The sequence below is a fragment of the Magnolia sinica genome, chromosome 7 (genome assembly GCF_029962835.1).
Source record: "Magnolia sinica isolate HGM2019 chromosome 7, MsV1, whole genome shotgun sequence".
NCBI classification, from domain to species: domain Eukaryota; kingdom Viridiplantae; phylum Streptophyta; class Magnoliopsida; order Magnoliales; family Magnoliaceae; genus Magnolia; species Magnolia sinica.
In genome coordinates, this window is record NC_080579.1 from 87,121,852 (window position 1) to 87,146,943 (window position 25,092).

At 41.3% G+C, this 25,092-nt stretch overlaps 1 non-coding gene across 1 annotated transcript; it reads left to right on the top strand.

Moving 5' to 3' along the window:
• Window positions 1–10,603: 10,603 nt before the first annotated feature.
• On the top strand, window positions 10,604–10,710 carry LOC131252198 (small nucleolar RNA R71). The gene has a single exon (XR_009174231.1). It is a non-coding gene; the product is annotated as a small nucleolar RNA R71 (small nucleolar RNA).
• Window positions 10,711–25,092: the final 14,382 nt, after the last annotated feature.

A 25,092-nucleotide genomic window follows, 5' to 3' on the forward strand; every position in this document is an offset into this window, starting at 1 on the left:
TGAAATGTGGCGCATTACAAATTTTTTTTACGATGGACTGACATCTTTCATGCGCCAAATGGTCGAGACAATGTGTAATGGAGAATTCATTAATAAAAATGTTGACAAGGTATGGGACTACCTCGACAATCTGGTTGAAAAAACACAATCTTGGGACTATTACCCAAAATTAAACACCACGTCTAGACCAACTCAATCTAAGGAGAAAGGCGGAATGTATCTCCTGAAAGAAGAAGATAATCTCAATTATAAAGTGAATAATCTCATAAGAAAATTTGAGGCCATGGAAGGAAAGAAGGATAAGGTCAATGAAATTGTTTGCGGCATCTGTGATTGCAACATTCACACAACTGAAAACTGTCCTACAATACCTGCCTTTCGAGGAGTGTTGAATGAACAAGCCAATGCCGTAAACAACTATCAAAGACCTTTTACTGGACCTAACTCTAATACGTACAATCCTGGTTGGAAAAATCATCCAAACTTTAGTTGGAGGAATGGACAAACGGCTACCCCTCAAGGTTTCTTCAATCAAAATCCAAATCAAGTGAAACCTCAAGAGGAACCGGTTCAAAATTCCATACAAGAGCTGGCTCAGGCAATGCGGGGATTTACAGATTTTATGCAAAAGATAGATTCTCGTATGACGGTTATAGAAAAGGGGATGCTTCATGCACAACCTCTCCCCAATCCTAAACCGCAGTACGAGATTAGTGATCCCAGCTCTTCAAATCAGATGGGGGACGCTAAATCCATCACCACTCTTAGGAGTGGAAAGATCATTGATAAAACTCTTCCAGTTAGGCCCGAAAAGCCTCAAGAACTAGAAGAGGACAACAATGATGGATCTAGTGATGCCCCACAAAAATTAGAACCGGAACTTCTAAAGAAGCCAATTGTTCCGTTCCCCCAACGGTTGGTTGCACCAAAACGTCTTTCTAACTCTCAGGATATTCTGGAGGTGTTGAAACAAGTGAAAGTTAACATTCCTCTACTTGATGTCGTGAAACAGATTCCGTCATATGCCAAATTTCTGAAAGACTTCTGCATGACCAAAAGACGGCAAAGTATTCAAAAGAAAATCTTCTTGACTGAGAAAGTGAGTGCCATTCTAAAGCAAGACATGCCGCAGAAATTCAAGGATATCGGTAGCCCAACCATATCATGTGTAATCGGGAACCATCGAATTGATCACGCACTTCTTGACTTAGGAGCGAGTGTAAATCTGATTCCCTACTCGGTATACAAACAGCTAGACTTGGGTGAGATAAAACCCACCCTGACCACACTACAACTTGCTGATCGCTCTATTCGTGTACCAAGAGGGATAATTGAGGATGTGTTAGTCCAGGTCGATAGATTTTACTACCCTGTAGATTTCATCATCCTGGACACCGAATCCATCAATAACATGAGCACTCAAATTCCCGTCATTCTTGGTCATCCATTCCTTGCCACGTCAAATGCAATTATCAATTGTAGGAATGGTGTCATGACTATGTCTTTTGAAAATTTGACATTGGAGTCAAACATCTTTTTCAATAACGGCAGCAACTCAGAGGATGATGACGATTTCCACGACATTAACATGATTGACTCTTTCGTGGAAGATACGACACCTCTGACCTTATCCTCCGACCATCTAGAGACGTTCCTGGCCTACTCCCATGATTTTGATGATGACATGATTAGGGAGACGTGCGCCTTGCTTGATACTGCACCGGTACTTGAAGTTAACCGGTGGAGGCCACAATTTGAAGAATTGCCACAAACTGATGTAGTGCCTCTACCGTCTAACCTCAAGCCGCCGAAGCTTGACCTAAAACCATTGCCCTCTGATTTGAAATATGCCTATTTAGGTCAAAATGAGACATACCCGGTGGTGATCTCTGCCCACCTGGAGAAAGAACAGGAGAGTATGCTCATATCTACTCTCATTAAGCATAAAGGAGCCCTGGGATGGACGATAGTGGACCTCAAGGGAATCGATCCCTCGATTTGTACTTATCGCATATATCTTGAGGATAATGCAAAAACCGCTCGGCAACCACAACGTAGACTAAATCCAAACATGAAGGAAGTGGTTAAGGCCGAGGTTCTTAAACTATTGGACGTGGGTATCATATACCCTATATCTGATAGTCAATAGGTGAGTCCAACTCAAGTGGTCCCTAAGAAGTCCGGAATCACCATCGTAGCCAATGCTAATAATGAACTCGTGCCAACTAGAGTCACTACTGGTTGGAGAATGTGCATTAACTACAGGAAGTTGAATACCGTCACGAGGAAGGACCACTTTCCTTTACCATTCATTGATCAGATCCTGGAAAGGTGTTCTCTCCCCAAGTATAGGGTTGTGATGTAGTAATAAACTCGGTAAGACCGAGGTCAAATCCACAGGGACTGATACCTGTACGTTATCTGAAACCAAGTAGAACTAGAACTAGACTACGATGTGATCTAAACCAAATAAAACTTAAGAAATAATTGTGGAATAATTATCTAAAACTTTAAGGAATTCAGAGGAAGGAAACTAGGGATTCAGAGGATCCACTTGTAGAGATCAGGGAGATCTTATGCCTGCATTAATGATTATGGAATTCAAACTGAACTTATTTGATCTGGTTTTCAAGAGATGAAAGGTATATGAATTAGAATGGATTCCATCATCTAACCATGCCCAAGAGACAAAGCAAACAATAGGATTAAACTAATTACCAACCAACCATGCCTAGGAGACGATGGTGAACAACAGGGCCTCTTGACGTCATAAACATTAAAAGAGAAAAAGAGATATTCAAAGCCATTGCAAACCCATTGTAATTTCAGTCACAACAGACCATTAAAGACTGAGAAAATATTCTTTTAATAATCAACTCAAAACCAAGTTCAGTTCATAAATTTAAATGAAAAGTAGGAAATAGTGTCTCCCATCTCGCTACAGGCTTCACCTCTTAGCCCTAGCTAAGAGGATTAGCTACACATGGATGGGCTGATTAAAACAGCAAAATAAAAATAAAACAGGAAAAGAAAAGAACAAGAAGGAAAGAGAGAAAAAAAACCCGCTTCACGCTTCTTCCTTTCTTCCTTCAATGCTAAGCCCCCACCCTGCTCGTTTTCCCTTTAAGCTCAATAAAACTCCCTGACGTGCAGCAGCAAAAACCACCTCCGCAGCTGTCTCCAGCCAAATTTTTTCTTCCTCCCTGCCCAACTAAACAAAACGAGCACTACGTCCCTTTTCTTTCACGTCTTGCTGTAGCTGCTCCTCTACATGCCCCCCCCTCCTCTCTTTCACACGCTCCTTATAGAGCTGTCCTCCTAGAGTCCTACCGGAAATAGGGTGCGGAGATACTCCTTACGCAGCCAGGATGCAACAGCGTGCGCAGCAACGCAAAAGGCGTTGGTTTTGGCCTCAGTTTGGAAGGCTTGCCGTCCAGTAAACTCAAAACTGACTTCTTGGCTAGGGTCATTCCTGGCTTGGTCATCATCTAGACGGTTTGGATCACTAATCCGATCACAGGCAGTGGCCCACAATCGGCCGGAAATTTTGGATTTTTCGGACGCGAAAACAGGGTGCGTAGTACTTACGCTGTACTGATGGTGGGGCCCACATCGCTTGTGTTTTGAGAAATCCACGCCGTCCACTGCGTTCTACTCGAAAAACCAGGTGGGAAGCACTACTTTTGGACCAAATTCTATGTGGCCCACAATACCTTCTACTCCGCCGTTCATCATGCCTTTAACGGTTAGGATTCTGCAATATTTTACATGGTCTCAAAAGGCCGCCTTGGTGAGGTAAATACCCCACCTACGCACACAATGGACGGTCCCGATTGATGCAATGCATGATGTGTGGGGCCCACAAGCAGATCCGACGGATGATCAGCGTTAACGCTGTTCCATTTTTTTAAAAAATTCAAATTTCGTCGGTCAGCGCCTGCTGACCGACTTTGAGTGCACGGGTGCACGGCTGGTGCACTTGCAAACTGTATACATGCAATGCACATGGGGTCCATCATGGTGTACGTACAAAATCTCCTCCGTCCATCTGGTTCTTCACATGATTTAAGGCGTCGAGACCGAAGATGAGGCGCATCCAGAGATCAGGTGGGCCCCAGATCAGTAAATTGTGGGCTGAAATGTCCGTTGGGCCACTTCCACAGCGATTGAACGGATGAAATTTGACGTGTACGGTTCATTTATGGTCTTCAGGCCACGTATGGAGTTTTGAACTGATCAGATGGTGAGAACCCTATGATCTTGCATTCTGGACACTTTTCACGCCACTTGAGCTTCAATTTCTCGATTTTCTTGGATCCCTGGCGTGCAAATCTATCGATCTTGGTCTCCTAGGGTCCTTCGCTTGCCTTGGTGACTTCAGACTGTTAAATCCATGCTTTTAACATCCTTTCTAGCCCATGCTCGTAAATACACTCTGCATCACAAATACGATTAAATCAGGTCATTAACCGGCATCATGCTTGTAAATCCAGGAAATAATTGGGGTCTAATATGCAGTATTTGACCCTCAACACAACCCCCAACCAGCATTTTGCTAGTCCCAAGCAAAATATGCGAAAAATAAGTTGAGAATTACATGACAATTTTTAGAGACTCAAGTGATTTTTTTTAATTTTTGAACAACAATCCAGATCCTAGAATTTTAAGATTCATGAATGTTGGGTATTTCTTTCTCCTAGACTCATGCGCACAGTAAAGTTCATAGTCAAGATCAAGGTATTAATCCATCAATTAGAAAAATTCCAAACATTGAGTTCCATGGGTGTATAGTGTAATCTTGGCTTATCGATCATTAAGAGATCAAATTGTCGATTTCATGACATCATTGGTAATCAATCAAAAAAATCATAACTACCATCACCTAAACCAGAACTTTGCCTCACAGATCATTCTTTCATTTTTCTAGGTTTTTTTTTTTTAAATTTCAAGATGGGAATCAAATTTTCACTTATAAGGAGCAAACCTATGGTGAAACTAGTCGCCCATCTCTTTCCAACTATTAATCATGGAAAATCGAATCCTCACCTATAGGGAGCAAACCCATGGTGTAATTCTTTTTTATACCCTGATGGCCAAATCTTTTAGGCTGGTTTTTGTCATGCTCAGTGATTACCAAATTAACCCTTCAGTTTCAAACTGAAATCTTAATGTGTAAGCGAGATGTGACATGTGAAATCATGACTCAATCAATGTTTACAACTTCTAATCATGGATTAATAATTCAAACTTAACTGTGAAATCTAACGAGCAACTGAATCCAAGAGTAGTAAATCACCAACATTCACTTATCTTGTAATTCTAAATCCAAGATGGCCATCAAAATCACTTCGAATTCACAAGAATGTTCAGAAAAAATTTTAAAAATTTTCATAATTTTTGCTCAAGATGAAGAAAACACTGATTAGGTAACCTAATCTCCCACCCCCAACCTAAAAGCTACATTGTCCTCAATGTAAAAGAAATAAACATGCGATGCTGGGACAACGGAAATATAAGAGGAGTGATGGAAAGATAGTACCTGGACGAAAGAATCAAAAGGCTTTCCAAAGATATCATGAGAGAGAAGGCAACACAAAAATAATAAAAATAAAATCCTACCTATACCACTTTTGTAGGTGCTCTCGATTGCATTTAGCGTATGCAACAAGCCTTTAAACCCCTAGGTTACCCCTAGTGGACGAGTTGTAGTCTCGTGAGGGTTTGCAGTAATGTTACCCACAAACATTGAACTAACTAATGAGAAAAGTGAAATGGAATGAAAATTTGGGTTGCGTCCTAGGAGCGCTAAGTTTAACGTCTTCAACTAGACAAGAATGGACCATGAATTAAGAAAACAGGAAACTTACCTATACCTCCATCAGACTAGGAGATCAATCCTGGTAAATAGGATCAGTCAGAGGCATGGACATGTCCTCTAAATTAAATTTCTCGACAAATGGTTTCAATCGATGTCCATTGACTTTAAACTCCTTGCCATTGTCGAGATCTCTTATCTCAACGGCCCCATACGGAAAAACAGTGACAACAATGTAAGGGCCGGTCCAACGAGTTCGAAGCTTACCCGGAAAGAGATGTAATCGAGAATTGTACAAAAGGACCTTCTGACCAGGCGTGAATGATTTTCGCAAAATGTGTTGGTCATGAAATGCTTTCATCTTGTCCTTATAAATTCTCGAATTATCGTACGCATCATTCCGGATTTCTTCAAGTTCATTCAATTGAAGTTTGCGTAGTGAGTCAGCGTTGTCCAGATTGAAATTAAGATTTTTGATCGCCCAGTACACTTTATGTTCCAACTCCACAGGCAAGTGACAAGCCTTCCCATAGACAAGTCTAAAGGAAGACATTCCAATAGGGGTTTTAAAGGCAGTACGGTATGCCCATAAGGCATCGGTCAATCGGATTGACCAATCCTTACGATCTGGGTTAACCATTTTCTCGAAAATGTGTTTGATCTTCCTATTGGAAATCTCAGCTTGTCCACTTGTCTGTGGATGGTATGGGGTGCTCACCTTATGAGAGATACCGTATTTCTTCATTAAGCTCTCGAATGGTCTATTACAAAAGTGTGAACCCCCATCACTAATGATGGCTCGAGGCGTTCCGAATCGAGAAAGGATGTTTTCTTTTAGGAATTTAATGACCGTGCGATGGTCATTCTTTCGAAATGGAATCGCTTCGACCCATTTAGTGACATAATCCACAGCGAGCAAAATATACGGATTTCCAAACGATTGGGGGAATGGTCCCATGAAATCGATGCCCCAGCAATCAAATGCTTCAATGATGAGGATGGGATTCAAAGGCATCATATTTCGACGGGACAATGCTCCCAATTTCTGACAACGCTCACAAGCTTTGCAAAACTCATGAGTGTCCCTAAACATAGTGGGCCAGTAAAAGCCACACTGCAGAATCTTGGCCGTGGTCTTTTTAGCAGAAAAGTGACCACCACAGGCCTCTGAGTGACAGAAGGAGATGACGCTCTGATGCTCATCGTCTGGTACACATCTCCTTAGGATTTGGTCTGGGCAATATTTAAATAAATAAGGATCATCCCAGAAAAAGTTGCGCACCTCGGTGAAAAATTTCTTCTTATCTTGCGTAGTCCACTGTGTCGGTATGGCACCTGTAACAAGATAATTAGCAATATCAGCGAACCAAGGTGAATGGGAGACTTTGAACAGCTGTTCATCAGGGAACATGTCATTGATATGGGTCGCCTCAAGGGATTCAGAGGTATTAAGGCAAGAAAGGTGATCGACCACTACGTTCTCTACTCCCTTTTTATCTTTAATTTCCAAATCAAATTCTTGGAGTAGAAGGATCCATCGTATCAAATGGGGCTTAGAATCATTCTTAGAAAGAAGATACTTAAGTGCCGCATGATCTGTGTAGATAATGATCTTGGATCCGATCAAGTAGGACCTAAATTTGTCCAAGGCGAACACTACAGCTAAGAGTTCCTTTTCCGTAGTCGAGTAGTTCACCTGGGCAGAATTTAAAGTTCTACTTGGGTAATGAATGACGTAAGGCCTCTTATCTTTTCTCTGGCCTAGGACCGCCCCAAGAGCATAATCAGAAGCGTCGCACATAAGCTCAAAAGGAAGGCTCCAGTCGGGTGGCTGCATGATAGGTGCAGTGGTTAACGTGCCCTTAAGCTTGGTGAAAGCTTCCTGGCATTGCTCAGTCCACTCGTACGGAGCATCCTTTTGAAGAAGATTACATAAAGGACGAGAGAGGAGACTAAAGTCCTTTATGAATCGCCTGTAAAATCCTGCGTGTCCTAAGAAGGATCGCACGTCTCTGATGTTCTTGGGTGGAGGTAGGTTAGAGATAAGATCGATTTTTGCCTTATCTACCTCGATTCCCTTGGACGAGATGATATGCCCAAGGACAATTCCCTTCTGAACCATGAAATGGCACTTCTCCCAATTAAGTACCAAGTTCTTTTCTTCACATCTTTTCAGCACACATTTAAGACTTTCCAAGCACTTGCTGAAAGATGGACCGTAAACAGAGAAATCATCCATGAAGACCTCTAGATATTGCCCCACCATATCAGAAAAGATACTCAGCATACATCGCTGAAAGGTGGCAGGGGCATTACATAGTCCGAATGGCATCCTTCGGTAGGCAAAAGTGTCGTAGGGACATGTAAATGTAGTCTTTTCCTGGTCTTCAGGGGCTATCTCTATCTGGTTGTAGCCCGAATACCCGTCAAGGAAACTGTAATAGGAATGACCGGCTAACCTTTCCAGGATCTGATCAATGAATGGTAAAGGAAAGTGGTCTTTCCTCGTGATGGTATTCAATTTCCTGTAGTCAATGCACATTCTCCAACCAGTAGTGACTCTAGTTGGCACGAGTTCATTATTAGCATTGACTACGATGGTGATTCCGGACTTCTTAGGGACCACTTGAGTTGGACTCACCCATTGACTATCAGATATAGGGTATATAATACCCACGTCCAATAGCTTAAGAACCTTGGCTTTAACCACTTCCTTCATGTTTGGTTTTAGTCTATGTTGTGGTTGCCAAGCGGTTTTTACATTATCCTCAAGATATATGTGGTGAGTACAAATCGAGGGATCGATTCCCTTGAGGTCCGCTATCGTCCATCCCAGGGCTCCTTTATGCTCAATGAGAGTAGATATAAGCATACTCTCCTGTTCTTTCTCCAGGTGGGCAGAGATCACCACCGGGTATGTCTCATCTTGACCTAAATAGGCATATTTCAAATCAGAGGGCAAAGGTTTTAGGTCAAGCTTCGGCGGCTTGAGGTTAGACGGTAGAGGCACTACATCAGTTTGTGGTAATTCTTCAAATTGTGGCCTCCATCGGTTAACTTCAAGTACCGGTGCAGTATCAAGCAAGGCACACGTCTCCCTAATCATGTCATCATCAAAATCATGGGAGTGGGCCAGGCATGTCTCTAGATAGTCGGAGGATAAGGTTAGAGGTGTCGTATCTTCCACGAAAGAGTCAATCATGTTAATGTCGTGGAAATCGTCATCATCCTCTGCGTTGCTGCCGTTATTGAAAAAAATGTTTGATTCCAATGTCAAATTTCCAAAAGACATAGTCATGATACCATTCCTGCAATTTATAATTGCATTTGACGTGGCAAGGAATGGGCGACCAAGAATGACGGGAATCTGAGTGCTCATGTTATTGATGGGTTTGGTGTCCAGGATGATAAAATCTACAGGGTAGTAAAATCTATCGACCTGGACTAACACATCCTCAATTGTCCCTCTTGGTACACGAACAGAGCGATCAGCAAGTTGTAGTGTGGTTAGGGTGGGTTTTAATTCACCCAAACCTAACTGTTTGTATACCGAGTAGGGAATCAAATTGACGCTCACTCCTAAGTCAAGAAGTGCGTGATCAATTCGATGGTTCCCGATTACACATGATATGGTTGGGCTACCGGGATCCTTGAATTTCTGCGGCACGTCTTGCTTCAGGATGACACTCACTTTCTCAGTCAAGAAGATTTTCTTTTGAATAATTTTCTGTCTTTTGGTCGTGCATAAGTCTTTCAGGAATTTGGCATATGAAGGTATCTGTTTAACGACATCAAGTAGAGGAATGTTGACTTTCACTTGTTTCAACACCTCTAGGATATCCTGAGAGTTAGAAAGAGGTTTTGGTGCGACCAACCGTTGGGGAATGGAGCAACTAGCTTCTCTAGAAGTTCCGGTTCTACTTTTTGTGGGGCATCACTGGATCCATCATTGTTGTCCTCTTTTGGTTCTTGAGGCTTTTCGGGCCTAACCGGAAGAGTTTTATCAATGATCTTCCCACTCCTAAGAGTGGTGATGAATTTAGCATGCCCCATCTGATTTGAAGAGCTGGGATCATTATTCTCGTATTGCGGTTTAGGATTGGGGAGAGGTTGTGCAGGAAGCATCCCCTTTTCTATAACCGTCATACGAGAATCTATCTTTTGCATAAAATCTGTGATTCCCCGCATTGCCTGAGCCAGCTCTTGTATGGGATTTTGAATCGGTTCCTCTTGAGGTTTCACTTGATTTGGATTTTGATTGAAGAAACATGGAGGAGTCGCCGTTTGTCCATTCCTCCAACTAAAGTTTGGATGATTTTTCCAGCCAGGATTGTATGTGTTGGAGTTAGGTCCAGTAAAAGGTCTTTGATAGTTGTTTACGGCATTGGCTTGTTCATTCAACACTCCTCGAAAGGCGGGTATTGTAGGACAGTTTTCAGTTGTGTGAATGTTGCAATCACAAATGCCGCAAACATTTCATTGACCTTATCCTTCTTTCCTTCCATGGCCTCAACTTTCCTTATGAGCGTAGTCACTTTACACTTGAGATCATCCTCTTCTTTCAAGAGATATAATCCACCTTTCTCCTTTAATTGAGTCGGCCTAGACGTGGTGTTCGCCATTGGGTAATAGTCCCATGATTGTGTTTTTTCAGCGAGACTATCGAGGTAATCCCATACCTCGTCAACATCTTTGTTGATGAACTCTCCATTACACATTGTTTCGACCATTTGGCGCATGGAAGATGTCAATCCATCATAGAAAAAATTTGTAATGCGCCACGTTTAAAATCCGTGTTGTGGGCATGAACTGACCAAATCTTTGAACCTTTCCCAACATTGGAAGAATGTTTCATCTTCCTTTTGGGCAAAGTTCATGATCGCTTTTCTGAGGGTAATCGTTTTATGATGTGGGAAGAATTTTTTTATGAATTCCCTCTGCATATCGTTCCATGTGCCAATGGATCTAGGACGCAGTGAATGTAACCACGTCTTAGCTTTCTTTTTTAAGGAAAAAGGAAAGAGTTTCAGCCTAATTGTATCCTCAGATACATTAGGAAAACATAATGTAGCTATAATCTCATCGAACTCTTTCAAATGTAAATATGGACTTTCTGATTCAAGTCCATGGAATTTGGGAAGGAGTTGGATAACTCTTGGCTTGATGTCCATTTGTCCTGTGTTTTCAGGAAAAATCATGCATGAGGGCATACTCACTCCCGCCGGTTGTAGATAATCTTGTAAAGTACGAGGCGGGGGTGCCTGTTGCACCTCATTCTCATCTTGGGTATCCTCCACCCTGGGTGGAAGTAGAGGAGGTTGGTCTTCAGCCATAACTTCAGTTAACTCAGGGGATTTCGAGCGGTGTCTAGTCCTGCGATGGATAGTCAACCCCTCAACCAATCCTCCTTCAGTTAAGAGACGTCGAGTGTCGTCACGGGCCCACTTGGGCATGAAAACACTCGCAGCCCTCAATTAAAAACCTAATCCTAAGAAAGGAAAAGAAAATCTAGAAAGAAAGAGAGAGTTGGAAAGAAATTACCAAATTGGAGTCCTAAGTTAAAAACCTGCAAAATAAAACAAAAATAAGTTAGATTCTAAAAAGAGAAGAATGATCCTTTAAAAGAAAAATAACAGTAAATTAATTTCTAAAAGAAGGTATTCTTTAAAAAAAAGTGGAAATTTCTAAAGTACATTAGGAAAGATCTAAACTAGAAAGTAAATTATTAAAAGAGAACTGAAAAATAGAAAGGAAGGAGCTTACCGAATTAGAAATTTCTATCTTAAAGGCCTACAAAATAGGAAGGTTAGTTTCTAAATAAAAATTCTAAAAATAAATGAGGAAACAAATTAGATTTAAAAAGAGTAAAAAATAGAAAGTGAAAAACAAAAGAGAAAAGTTTCTAAAATTAGAGGATTTTTCTAGAAAGGGAAATAACTAACCTAATTTCTAAAAATAAACTGCTTCCTAAAAATAGAAAAAATACTAGAATTAAAATTTTCAAAATTTAAACCCTAATTCTAAAAGGTAGAAAAAGTAAAGAGATTAGAAAGGAATTACCAATTTATGGACTTATGTCAGGATCCTACAAAATATGGAAACAAGTTAGTTTCTAAGAATAAAATAAAATAAAAAACTTTTTAGCCTAAAGTTAGTAGAATCCTAATCCTAACCTAATTCTAAAACTAATTAATTTCAGAGAATTGTAACCGTCAGTCCCCGGCAACGGCGCCAAAAACTTGTTCTCTCCCCAAGTATAGGGTTGTGATGTAGTAATAAACTCGGTAAGACCGAGGTCGAATCCATAGGGACTGATACCTGTACGTTATCTGAAACCAAGTAGAACTAGAACTAGACTACGATGTGATCTAAACCAAATAGAACTTAAGAAATAATTGTGGAATAATTATCTAAAACTTTAAGGAATTCAGAGGAAGGAAACTAGGGATTCAGAGGATTCACTTGTAGAGATCAGGGAGATCTTATGCCTGCATTAATGATTATGGAATTCAAACTGAACTTATTTGATCTGGTTTTCAAGAGATGAAAGGTATATGAATTAGAATGGATTCCATCATCTAACCATGCCCAAGAGACAAAGCAAACAATAGGATTAAACTAATTACCAACCAACCAACAATGTATGAGGATCAGGAAGGGTACTGTCATCCTACCATGCCTAGGAGACGATGGTGAACAACAGGGCCTCCTGACGTCATAAACATTAAAAGAGAAAAAGAGATATTCAAAGCCATTGCAAACCCATTGTAATTTCAGTCACAACAGACCATTAAAGACTGAGAAAATATTCTTTTAATAATCAACTCAAAATCAAGTTCAGTTCATAAATTTAAATGAAAAGCAGGAAATAGTGTCTCCCATCTCGCTACATGCTTCACCTCTTAGCCCTAGCTAAGAGGATTAGCTACACATGGATGGGCTGATTAAAACAGCAAAATAAAAATAAAACAGGAAAAGAAAAGAACAAGAAGGAAAGAGAGAAAAAAAACCCGCTTCACGCTTCTTCCTTTCTTCCTTCAATGCTAAGCCCCCACCCTGCTCGTTTTCCCTTTAAGCTCCATAAAACTCCCTAACGTGCAGCAGCAACCCACCTTCCACGTCCAGCCAAATTTTTTCTTCCTCCCTGCCCAACTAAACAAAACGAGCACTACGTCCCTTTTCTTTCACGTCTTGCTGTAGCTGCTCCTCTACATGCCCCCCCCTCCTCTCTTTCACACGCTCCTTATAGAGCTGTCCTCCGAGAGTCCTACCGGAAATAGGGTGCAGAGATACTCCTTACGCAGCCAGGATGCAACAGCGTGCGCAGCAACGCAAAAGGCGTTGGTTTTGGCCTCAGTTTGGAAGGCTTGCCGTCCAGTAAACTCAAAACTGACTTCTTGGCTAGGGTCATTCCTGGCTTGGTCATCATCTAGACGGTTTGGATCACCAATCCGATCACAGGCAGTGGCCCACAATCGGCCGAAAATTTTGGATTTCCCGGACGCGAAAACAGGGTGCGTAGTACTTACGCTGTACTGATGGTGGGGCCCACATCGCTTGTGTTTTGAGAAATCCACGCCGTCCACTGCGTTCTACTCGAAAAACCAGGTGGGAAGCACTACTTTTGGACCAAATTCTATGTGGTCCACAATACCTTCTACTCCGCCGTTCATCATGCCTTTAACGGTTAGGATTCTGCAATATTTTACATGGTCTCAAAAGGCCGCCTTGGTGAGGTAAATACCCCACCTACGCACACAATGGACGGTCCCGATTGATGCAATGCATGATGTGTGGGGCCCACAAGCAGAACCGACGGACGAACAGCGTTAACGCTGTTGTGTTTTTGGAAATTTCGAATTTCGTCGGTCAGCGCCTGCTGACCGACTTTGAGTGCACAGGTGCACGGCTGGTGCACTTGCAAACTGTATACATGCAATGCACATGGGGTCCATCATGGTGTACGTATAAAATCTCCTCCGTCCATCTGGTTCTTCACATGATTTAAGGCGTCGAGACCGAAGATGAGGCGCATCCAGAGATCAGGTGGGCCCCAGATCAGTAAATTGTGGGCTGAAATGTCCGTTGGGCCACTTCCACAGCGATTGAACGGATGAAATTTGACGTGTACGGTTCATTTATGGTCTTCAGGCCACGTATGGAGTTTTGAACTGATCAGATGGTGAGAACCCTATGATCTTGCATTCTGGACACTTTTCACGCCACTTGAGCTTCAATTTCTCGATTTTCTTGGATCCCTGGCGTGCAAATCTGTCGATCTTGGTCTCCTAGGGTCCTTCGCTTGCCTTGGTGACTTCAGACTGTTAAATCCATGCTTTTAACATCCTTTCCAGCCCATGCTCGTAAATACACTCTGCATCACAAATACGATTAAATCAGGTCATTAACCGGCATCATGCTTGTAAATCCAGGAAATAATTAGGGTCTAATATGCAGTATTTGACCCTCAACAAAAGGTTAGCTGGTCATTTCTATTACTGTTTCCTTGACGGGTATTCGGGCTACAACCAGATAGAGATAGCCCCTGAAGACCAGGAAAAGATCACATTTACATGTCCCTACGGCACCTTTGCCTACCGAAGGATGCCATTCGGACTATGTAATGCCCCTGCCACCTTTCAGCGATGTATGCTTAGTATCTTTTCTAATATGGTGGGGCAATATCTAGAGGTCTTCATGGATGATTTCTCTGTTTACGGTCCATCTTTCAGCAAGTGCTTGGAAAGTCTTAAATGTGTGCTGAAAAGATGTGAAGAAAAGAACTTGGTACTTAATTAGGAGAAGTACCATTTCATGGTTCAGAAGGGAATTGTTCTTGGGCATATCATCTCGTCCAAGGAAATCGAGGTAGATAAGGCAAAAATCGATCTTATCTCTAACCTACCTCCACCCAAGAACATCAGAGACGTGCGATCCTTCTTAGGACACGCAGGATTTTACAAGCGATTCATAAAGAACTTTAGTCTCCTCTCTCATCCTTTATGTAATCTTCTTCAAAAGGATGCTCCATACGAGTGGACTGAGTAATGCCAGGAAGCTTTCACCAAGCTTAAGGGCATGTTAACCACTGCACCTATCATGCAGCCACCTGACTGGAGCCTTCCTTTTGAGCTTATGTGCGATGCTTCTGATTATGCTCTTGGAGCGGTTCTAGGCCAGAGAAAAGATAAGAGACCCTACGTCATCCATTACGCGAGTAAGACTTTAAATCAGGCCCAAGTGAACTACTCAACTACGGAAAAGGAACTCTTAGCCGTAGTGTTCGCCTTGGACAAATTTAGGTCCTACCTGATCGGATCCAAGATCATTATCTATACAGATCATGCGGCACTGAAGTATCTTCTTTCTAAGAATGATTCTAAGCCCCGCCTGATACGATGGATCTTTTTACTCCAAGAATTTGATTTGAAAATTAAAGATAAAAAGGGAGTAGAAAACGTTGTGGCCGATCACCTTTCTCACTTTAATACCTCTGATTCCCTTGAGGCGACCCATATCAATGATATGTTCCCTGATGAACAACTGTTCAGAGTCTCTCATTCACCTTGGTTCGCTGATTTTGCTAATTATCTTGCCACAGGTTCCATACCGACACATTGGACCGCGCAAGATAAGAAGAAATTTTTCACCAAGGGGCGCAACTTTTTCTGGGACGATCCATATTTGTTTAAATATTGCCCAGACCAGATCCTAAGGAGATGTGTGCCAGACGATGAGCATCAGAGTGTCATCTCCTTCTGTCACTCACAGGCCTGTGGTGGTCACTTTTCTTCTAAAAAGACCACGGCCAAGATTCTGTAGTGTGGCTTTTACTAGCCCACTATGTTTGGGGACACTCATGAGTTGTGCAAAGCTTGTGAGCGTTGCCAGAAATTGGGAGCATTATCCCATCGAAATATGATGCCTTTGAATCCCATCCTTATCATTGAAGCATTTGATTGTTGGGGCATCGATTTCATGGGACCATTCCCCAATCGTTTGAAAATCTGTATATTTTGCTCGCCGTGGATTATGTCACTAAATGGGTCGAAGCGATTCCGTGTTGAACTAATGACCATCGCACGATCATTAAATTCCTAAAAGAAAACATCCTTTCTCGATTCGGAATGCCTCGAGCCATCATTAGTAATGAGGGCTCACACTTTTGTAATAAACCATTTGAGAGCTTAATGAAGAAATACGGTATCTCTCATAAGGTGAGCACCCCGTACCACCCACAGACAAGTGGGCAAGCTGAGATTTCTAATAGAGAAATTAAACATATTTTGGAGAAAACGGTTAACCCTGATCGTAAGGATTGGTCAATCCGATTAACCGATGCCTTATGGGTATACCGTACTGCCTTTAAAACCCCTATTGGAATGTCTCCCTTTAGACTTATCTATGGGAAAGCTTGTCACTTGCCTGTGGAGCTGTAACATAAAGCGTACTGGGCGATCAAAAATCTTAATTTCAATCTGGACAACGCTGGCTCGCTACGCAAACTTCAATTGAATGAACTTGAGGAAATTCGGAATGATGCATACGATAATTCGAGAATTTACAAGGACAAGAGGAAAGTATTTCATGACCAACACATATTGTGAAAATCATTCACGCCTGGTCAGAAGGTCCTTTTGTACAATTCTCGATTACATCTCTTTCCGGGTAAGCTTCGATCTCGTTGGACCGGCCCTTACATTGTTGTTACTGTTTTTCCTCATGGGGCCATTGAGATAAGAGATCCCGACAATGGCAAGGAGTTTAAAGTCAATGGACATCGATTGAAACCATTTGTCGAGAAATTTGATTCAGAGGACATGTCCATGCCCCTGACTACTCCTGTTTACCAGGATTAATCTCCTAGTCTGATGGAGGTATAGGTAGGTGTATCGCTTTCATAGGACTAGGGTAGTTGCTTTATTTGTCTAGCTGAAGATGTAAACTTAGCGCTCCTGGGAGGCAACCCAGCTCTTCATTTCATTTCATTTTTATCATTAGTTAGTTCAATGTTTGTGGGTAACATTACTGCAAACCCTCACGAGACTACAACTCGTCCACTAGGGGCAACCTAGGGGTTTAAAGGCTTGTTGCATACGCTAAATGCAATCGAGAGCACCTACGAAAGTGGTATAGGTAGGATTTTATTTTTGTTATTTTTGTGTTGCCTTCACTCTCGTGCTAACCGACGCCCATGCTGCGATCTCTTGGAAAGTGCCTCTCGATTCATCATCCAGGTACTATCTTCCCATCACTCCATATTTACTTTTCGTTGTCCCAGGTGCATTGTGTGCTCATATCTTTTACATTGAGGACAATGTAGATTTTAAGTTGGGGGTAAGAGATTAGGTGACCTAATCAGCATTTTCTTGGTCTCGAACAAAAATTGTGGAAATTTTTTTAAAAATTTTCTAGGATTTCTGATGAATTTGAAGTGATTTTGACAGCCATCTAGGGCACTTAGAATTTCAAGATGCGTGATGTTGGTACTTTATGACTCTTGGATTCAGTTATCTATTAGATTTCACAGTTAAATTTAAATTGTTAATCCATGGTTAGAGGTTTTAAATATTGATTGAGTCATGATTTCACATGTCACATCTCGCTTACACATTAAGATTTCAGTTTGATACTGAAGGGTTAATTTGGTGATCAGTAAGCATGGAAGGAACCATCTTGAAAAATTGCCCGTCATGATCAATTAAAAGGAAAAGATACCGTTGAAAGAGGTTAGGCAAGGACTCTTCACTATAGGTTTGCTCCCTATACGTGTGGATTTCATTCCCTACGGATAATACGTAAAAAGGTTTGAGTACGCAGTCTTCACCATAGGTTTGCTCCCTATAGGTGAGGATTTGTTTTGGTATTACTTTTAATGAAAAAAAAATCAAAAGCTGAAGGAATGAAAAGATGATCTTCGAGGCAAGTTTTGGTTATCATGGACTCTCTTGCTGGTTACCAATGATATCCTGAAACAGAGAGTTGCGTATTAATGTTAAAAGCCGAGATTACACTATACACCTGTGGAACTCAGTGTTTAGGATTGTTCTAATTGAGGGACTAATACTTTGAACTCGACTATGAAGTTATCGTGCGCTCGAGTCCAAGAGATGGTAATGCCCAACATTCATGAATCTTAGATTTTTCGTATCTGAATCGTTTTTCAAAATATCACTCGGTTTCACAAGAATTGGCTCGTAATTCTTAAACTTATTTTTTTCGCAAACCTTGCTCGGGACTAGCAAGATGCTGGTTGGGGGTTGTGTTGAGGGTCAAATATTGTATATTAGACCCCATTTATTAGCTGGATTTACGAGCATGATACTGTTTAACGCTTTATTTTTAATCATGTTGTGATGCAAGGTGAATCTACGAGCGTGGACTGGAAAGGACACTAAAAATATGGATTTAACTCGCTCGCATCACCAAGGCAGTGGATGGGACTTCCTGGGACCAAGATCAAGGATTTACACGCCAGAGATCCAAGGAAATTAAGAAACTGAAGCTCAAGTGGCCTGAAAGTCAGCCAGAATGCAAGATCACAAGGTTTCCACCATCCGTTCGGCTCGAAAATTCATACATGGACTGAGGACCATAAATGAACCGTACAAATCAAATTCCAGCTCCTGGATCACTGTGAAAGTGGCCCAACTGACGGATCAGCCACCAAAACAGTGATATGGGGCCCACCTGCAATCTGGATATTCTTCTAAATTGTCCTTAACGGTTTAAATGACATGATAGAAAGGATAGACGGATCAGATTTCCCACTAGTATCACAATGAGTCCCACCTCAAGTGACATGTGCAAAGTGCACACGTACACTAGCTCTACATCAACCCATCTCCTTCTCCTTCTCCAGCGCGGACAACCAACGTACGCACCTATGCCCGACGATTTTGGCTTATGGGCCACCATTCCACCTCAATGATCTAATCAGCACCGTCCATAAGAGTCCCAAGGTCCCTCTTATCACAACCTAAGTGACAAAATTCCAAGAACATCAAAAATAGGTTCTCAAACCATGTAAACGCAGGTTAGACGGTCGAAAGATCCAACAGGTGGGCTACCACGGTTTTTGATCCAAAACGGATCAGGACTGACCGGTTTTTCATGAGGAAGCTAATGGACGGAGCTGATTTTCTAGAAGATTCCCATAGTGGCCCCACTGATCATCGCACTTCCGTGGAATCCGAAGCAGAGACGGGAAATCATAAACAGGGGCTTGTGTTGGATTCTTGTGGCCCACAAAGATCATCTAGATGGATGATCCGAGCTGACCAGTGGGTCCAAGGAATGATTTCAACAAGAACCATGGTGTTCTTTTGCAACCATGCACAACAACGAGATTGGAAGATGGGAGGAAAGGATGCCACGTTGATTGATATTGCGGCCCACCTAAGATTTGGATTCATTCCATATTTTGTCTCATGGCCTAAATCGGTCCTACAAATCCATTAAACGTCTCTGATCTTCAAAAGAACCACTATAAATGGGCCCCATCAACACCAGTGCCGAACGCGGAACTGGCTCTGTTTCGCAGCCGACAGGTGAGATGATCTTGCAGCCCATCACTTGTGATCGGATAAAAGATCTGATCCGTCTATATGAAAGCTGAGGCAGATTTGACTAGCCCTAAGAAGATGGTTGGCCAAATGGACGGCCAACCAGTGACAAACACGGGACATGCCCACAATTCTTGTGGAGTAAAAACAGGGAATGGTGTTGTTTTCGGATTGGGATTGCGTAAGCTAGGTTGGTGGCCGACCTAGATGCCTTCTTTTACTTATATAAAGGAGACATGCGGGAGAGAAGGCATCATTCAATTTTCAGGCGGCTGCGGAGTAGACAGAGAGACAGAGAGTAGTATTTAATTTTTTATTTGTTTATTTCTATAACTTCTTTTGATTATTTCCTTGAGGATGTTTAGCCTAATCATGTCAGGCTAAAACCTCTTAGCTAGGGCTAAGAGGTGAAGCCTGTAGCGTGATGGGAGACTTTTGCTATGCCTTTTGTTTAGACTGAATTGATTTTTGAATTAATTATATTATGGGAATATTTGTAGTCTTTAATGGCCTGTTGTGACTGACATTACAATGGGTTTGCAATGGCTTTGAGTATTTCTTTTTCCTTACTTTGTTTATGACGTCAGGAAGCCCTGTTGTTCACCATCGTCTCCTGGGCATGGTTGGATGGCGGTATCCTTCCTGACTTCCATAAACATCTGATTGGTTGGTAATTAGTTTAATTCTGTTGTTGACTTTGTCTCCTGGGCATGGTTTGGTGATGGAATCCATTCTAATTCATATATCTCTCATCTCTTAAAAAATTATACCAGAGGAAGTTCAGTTTAAGTTCCATGATTTTTGAAGCAGGCATAAAGATCTCCCTGATCTCTACAAGTGGATCCTCCGAATCCCTAGTTTCTTATCTCTGATTTCTCTCAAGTTTTAGATTAAGATATCACCATTATTTCATCACTTTATATCGGATTTAAATTTCATCTCATCCTAGGTCTAGTTCTATTTAGTTTCAGATTACGTACAGGTATCAGTCCCTTGGGATTCGACCTCGGTCTCACCGAGTTTATTACTACATCACAACCCTATACTTGGGGAATGAACAGGTGTAAACACCAAGATTGAAGGCTAGGATGGCTAATGACCTATCCACATCATTCCACATCGAACCAACAATCTTGATCACTTAGCTTAACCCCACTTATACAAACTCTAATGCGATGTACTGTGTATATTTATAATGCCCTGAATTTCGAGGGTTGAGCAAAGCTCGACTCCTGAGATTCCAGACATCACTTATACTTTACGGAAGCCAATTTCCTAATTACTTTCACATTGGGCATTTAAGCATACATAGAATTATACTAAACAGTGTATCATACTCTAGGTTTAATGTGATAAAAGCAGATGTGTAAATAAAAACATATATCGTGAAGTTTCTTCCAAAGTATGGGTCCATAGATAGGTTTAATGTATATAGATACAATTCCAAAAATATAAACAAAATGTGGTAATATAACATCCAGCTAAGCCGGTGCGCCCAACGCTCCTTGTCTAGAAATGTGCGGCCTACATCGGCCCATCTGAGAGCTAAAAGTGGGAGAACTACTCCTCATCCATGAATACCTACTCCAGTACATCATACCTACTCTAGCACTTCAGCATCATCAGTCCCTGCATCTACATTAGTGTTTAGTTGGTGTTTTAAAACACCATCCCAGAGTAGGAGTGAGCGATCAACTTAGTGGTTCCATAAAACATGAGTCACACATGTTATCAAGTCTATCAATACAAGAATGATAAAGCAATGTAAAATAAATATCTCTTAATTACTCTTCTTAATGTGAATAATGGAATTTATGAAATGATATATGCCCTCACCATACAACACTCCCTCAACACACGGCTCCGACCACCTATTTCGCAAATGACAATACTTCCTCATCACGTGACAACCACGCCTGTTCGCCACATTCTAAGCTAATGTAATGCGGTGAATGATTATGTTAGCCGAGTGATTAATTATACCTATTTATTTAGTAGTTTGAGGAAGCTAAGATACCTCCCTTTTAGTCATTGGTCTCAATTAAATTATTAGAGGCAGGATGAGTATAACGGTCCTACGCTTGTAATCCCTGATTCATCTGAGTTCGTCACTCCTAGCTAAGTACATACGAAAGGCAAGTTGTAAAAGTAATGCTTACGGTCACTACGGGGAGGCTTATCACCCCTAGCATAGGCCGACAGCACGGACACGGTATCCCATACTACCATGCCCGGCTCATGAGTCTTGACGATCGTGATGGTAATGGTTAATAGTAGACTTTTATAATTGGTAAAGGAGTTGTCCCATATTCAAATAGTTGTGATCATATATGGTGAACATATACAGGATTAGCTGGTTCTTTAGACAATTTCGATTGATACGGGTAAACAACGGCGTAACCGTCATGAAGTGTGTAAGCACCCCCCATAGCCTAGCCACTATCGGTCATCCGTGTTCGAATCGGATCAATCGAACATGTCCAGGGTGGCCAACCTCATTTGGTCAACCCATATTTGGAAATTTGCTGACTAACTAGATTACTCTTGTAGTCCTACTTCTTAATTTAATCAAGTCAACGAATATCAAAGATGATTAGATTTATATTCAATCATCAAAATTAATAATCTACTTATTTAGGCATTTCATCGAATACATAAGCATCATTATACTACAACTTGCAATTTATTGGGCAAAAATCGAAATACTCATAAATCATCATGCACATACCACATTGGCAATCATAAATCATTAACTGGAATGCTAGCATTGATAAATCGTAACTTAAGCACTTATAGTTCGCACCTATTGCTAGCACGTCCAATTCGGACTCGTTCCCATGATTACGTTTCCAAGGAAGGATCGCCGACCACCTATACAAGTACATCGGTTCGTTAGGGTTGGGAAAAACTCATTTGAAGACTTACATCTACAAGGAATGTTCAAAATCTTACCCTTAATCGTCGCCGGAGTAGTTCCGACGGTGGAAGCGGTAACAGTTGGGCTTGTGGGCTAAAGGGAAGAGGGGCAACCTCTTCTAACAACCACACCTTCGATCTCTCTACTCCCTTTCTCTCTTCTCCCTTTTTCTTCTCCCACTTTAGGGTTTCTAAATTCGGATTTGGATGGAGGGGTACAAATAGGGAGCCTTTTATAGCTCCAGATAGCGGACAAACAACTCAGGGCCACTTTATTTGACATATATATCCTATGGGTGGTCATTTCTAACTAAAGGGGCCCCCAGGAGGGTCCACGGGCTCATCTATACCATGAGGTAGGTTCCCCACCAATGGATCCAAGCTAGGATACAGTCTTAATATGATCGAAAACGTAGATTAGCCATGGGGAGCCTATGTTAGATCAACGGTCGATAATATTCAATCGGGGCTGCAGTTATACGGATGTGTGTGGGCAATTATCCTTTACCCTATGTGTGAATTTTGGTCTTAAACTGACGGTCTAAAATTCTCAACTTTATAAAAGAGTGTACAACTTAAATCACTTAAGTTTCATGTTCTTTCATAGGATATTTGCATTTCTCATGCACCCACCCTAAGGCTCAAGTTGAGCGATCTTAAACATTATTCGGGTCCAGCTCCCATGATGGACATCAAGCCCAGCGAGACGGACATTATTCTATAGTTTCGGAATTAGTGGCCCACTAATGAGCGGTCTAGAGCTTGTTTGGATAATTAAGGCATTTCTAAAATGAATTAGGTAGCAAGATTTCCTATGCGCAATGATTATGGTTTGGATTAACTATGTTCATAGTGTGGCCTATTCGTAATTAGTGAAAATAACAATTTAATCATAATCACTCTAAACCGTTGGTTCATACATTATATGGATAATTGAGTCACTTTGATTTGTTAATTATGATCTGACCCAAGTTGTCTCGGCTTTGGGTAGATCTTTAATTTAGTTGTGGTCGTTTTAATTAGTTAGTGATAGGTCGGCTAGATTTAGGCCCTATGTGAACAAATCATGAGGTTATACTCGGTGCTTAAGTGATTGGGCGGATTCATTGGCTTTCTATGGTTGATTAATCAAATTTGTACAATTGTTTACTGGTATCACCCGTGTATAGGCTCACTTCGAGCTTCAAGGGTCAATAAGCGATCGAAGGTTTTCAAGGGTTTTTTTTTTTGGAAATCCAAAATAGTGAAAATCCAAGACGTTACAATATTTAACATTCTGGATCACTTGGGTTGCCACTGTTCCATTTCCCCAGAGGGAGAAGATGATGGTTGATGATGGTCCACGGTGGGTCACATTGGACCAACTTTCATGATCACTTACACATGGCTCACTTCTTCAAATTTATAATCTAAGTAGAAAGTGCATATCTACCTAGATAGAGAGATGTTAGGATGACAGTGAGCATCCATGGAGGGTCATATCATATCAACAATCTATATCACTTACCTATGGCCCACTTGGACAAACTCAAAATCTAAGTACATGGTGTAACGATGGTCGTGCATGTAATTGAAAGGACATGTATGGGTGTAATGGATGATCACGGAAAGTCAGTGATCAAAGCGACATAGTTAATATTGTGATTTGGTGAGTAACTCAAACAATCACATTTATTGAATCTATAACGTAACTAGTTAGCGCACCTCAACAATGAGAAAAATAAAATTAGAACTAAAGGAATTCGTTTAGGTGGTTCGAGTAGGAAATCACAATCATATGATCACATATACATGTAAACAAAATTCTAAAAAGAAAAACTAATTTTCTTCTAAGAAATTTTATTTATGATGATTTAACCTATTATAATTTTATTTTTTTTTATATATAAGTTTCATCAATCAAAATAAATCATAAAAAATAATAAAAAGATTTTAGCATTGATAACCAATGAAATAGAACCAAGTTCAAATAATAATAGAAATTAATGTAATTTTTTAGAGTTTCGGTTGAAATCGCATCAATATTGATGAGTGTTATGGGGAAAAATAGATTGACCAATGAGATAAGGTCGGGTGGACATCTGTGTGCACCATGAGGCTGACCAACAACTGAACGACAAAGAGCCCAGCTCCATCCCCAGTCTGAGCAGGAAAGGAGATTGGCCTCGACCTTCCAACAAGGTCTCCAAACGCAGGTTGGCAGATTGCTAATTTACCCAATGTTAGAAGGAGCTTGACGATGACCTGACAGAAGAACCCAGGTTGGCCAAACTCCTCCTCAGAACAACTCTCCATATCGGTCTCCCACTGCGTGCTTCTACTAGTTCTGACCTAGGACCGAATGTTCAAATCTTACCAGACTTACCCATTCGAGATCATAGCTAAGGATCTAGGGAGACGACTGCAACACAAGTCTGTTCGAGATCTCCGCCGAAGAACTTGAAAAATCCTTACAATACGTCGGGGATCTGAATCCCTTTATAATACGTCCCTGCTAAATAGGGAGATCTCCCTTCATGCCACCGCCTTCTCTCACCTATAAATAGGAGCATCCTTAATGGTGAAAGGTACACACAATCCTACTTAGAAAATCCCTCAAAACCTTACATTCTACTAGACCTAGCTTGCCTGTCTGACTTTGGCATCAGAGGGTCCCCTGAAACAGCCAAGGTATCCATTCTTGTCCCTTTTTGCAGGTCCCAAGTGCTTTAGGAAGGATGTCCAGATTTTTGCATCAACAATAGACATCCGTTAAATTGGTCATATCTTGCTTGCATAGCAAATGATTTATGCGTT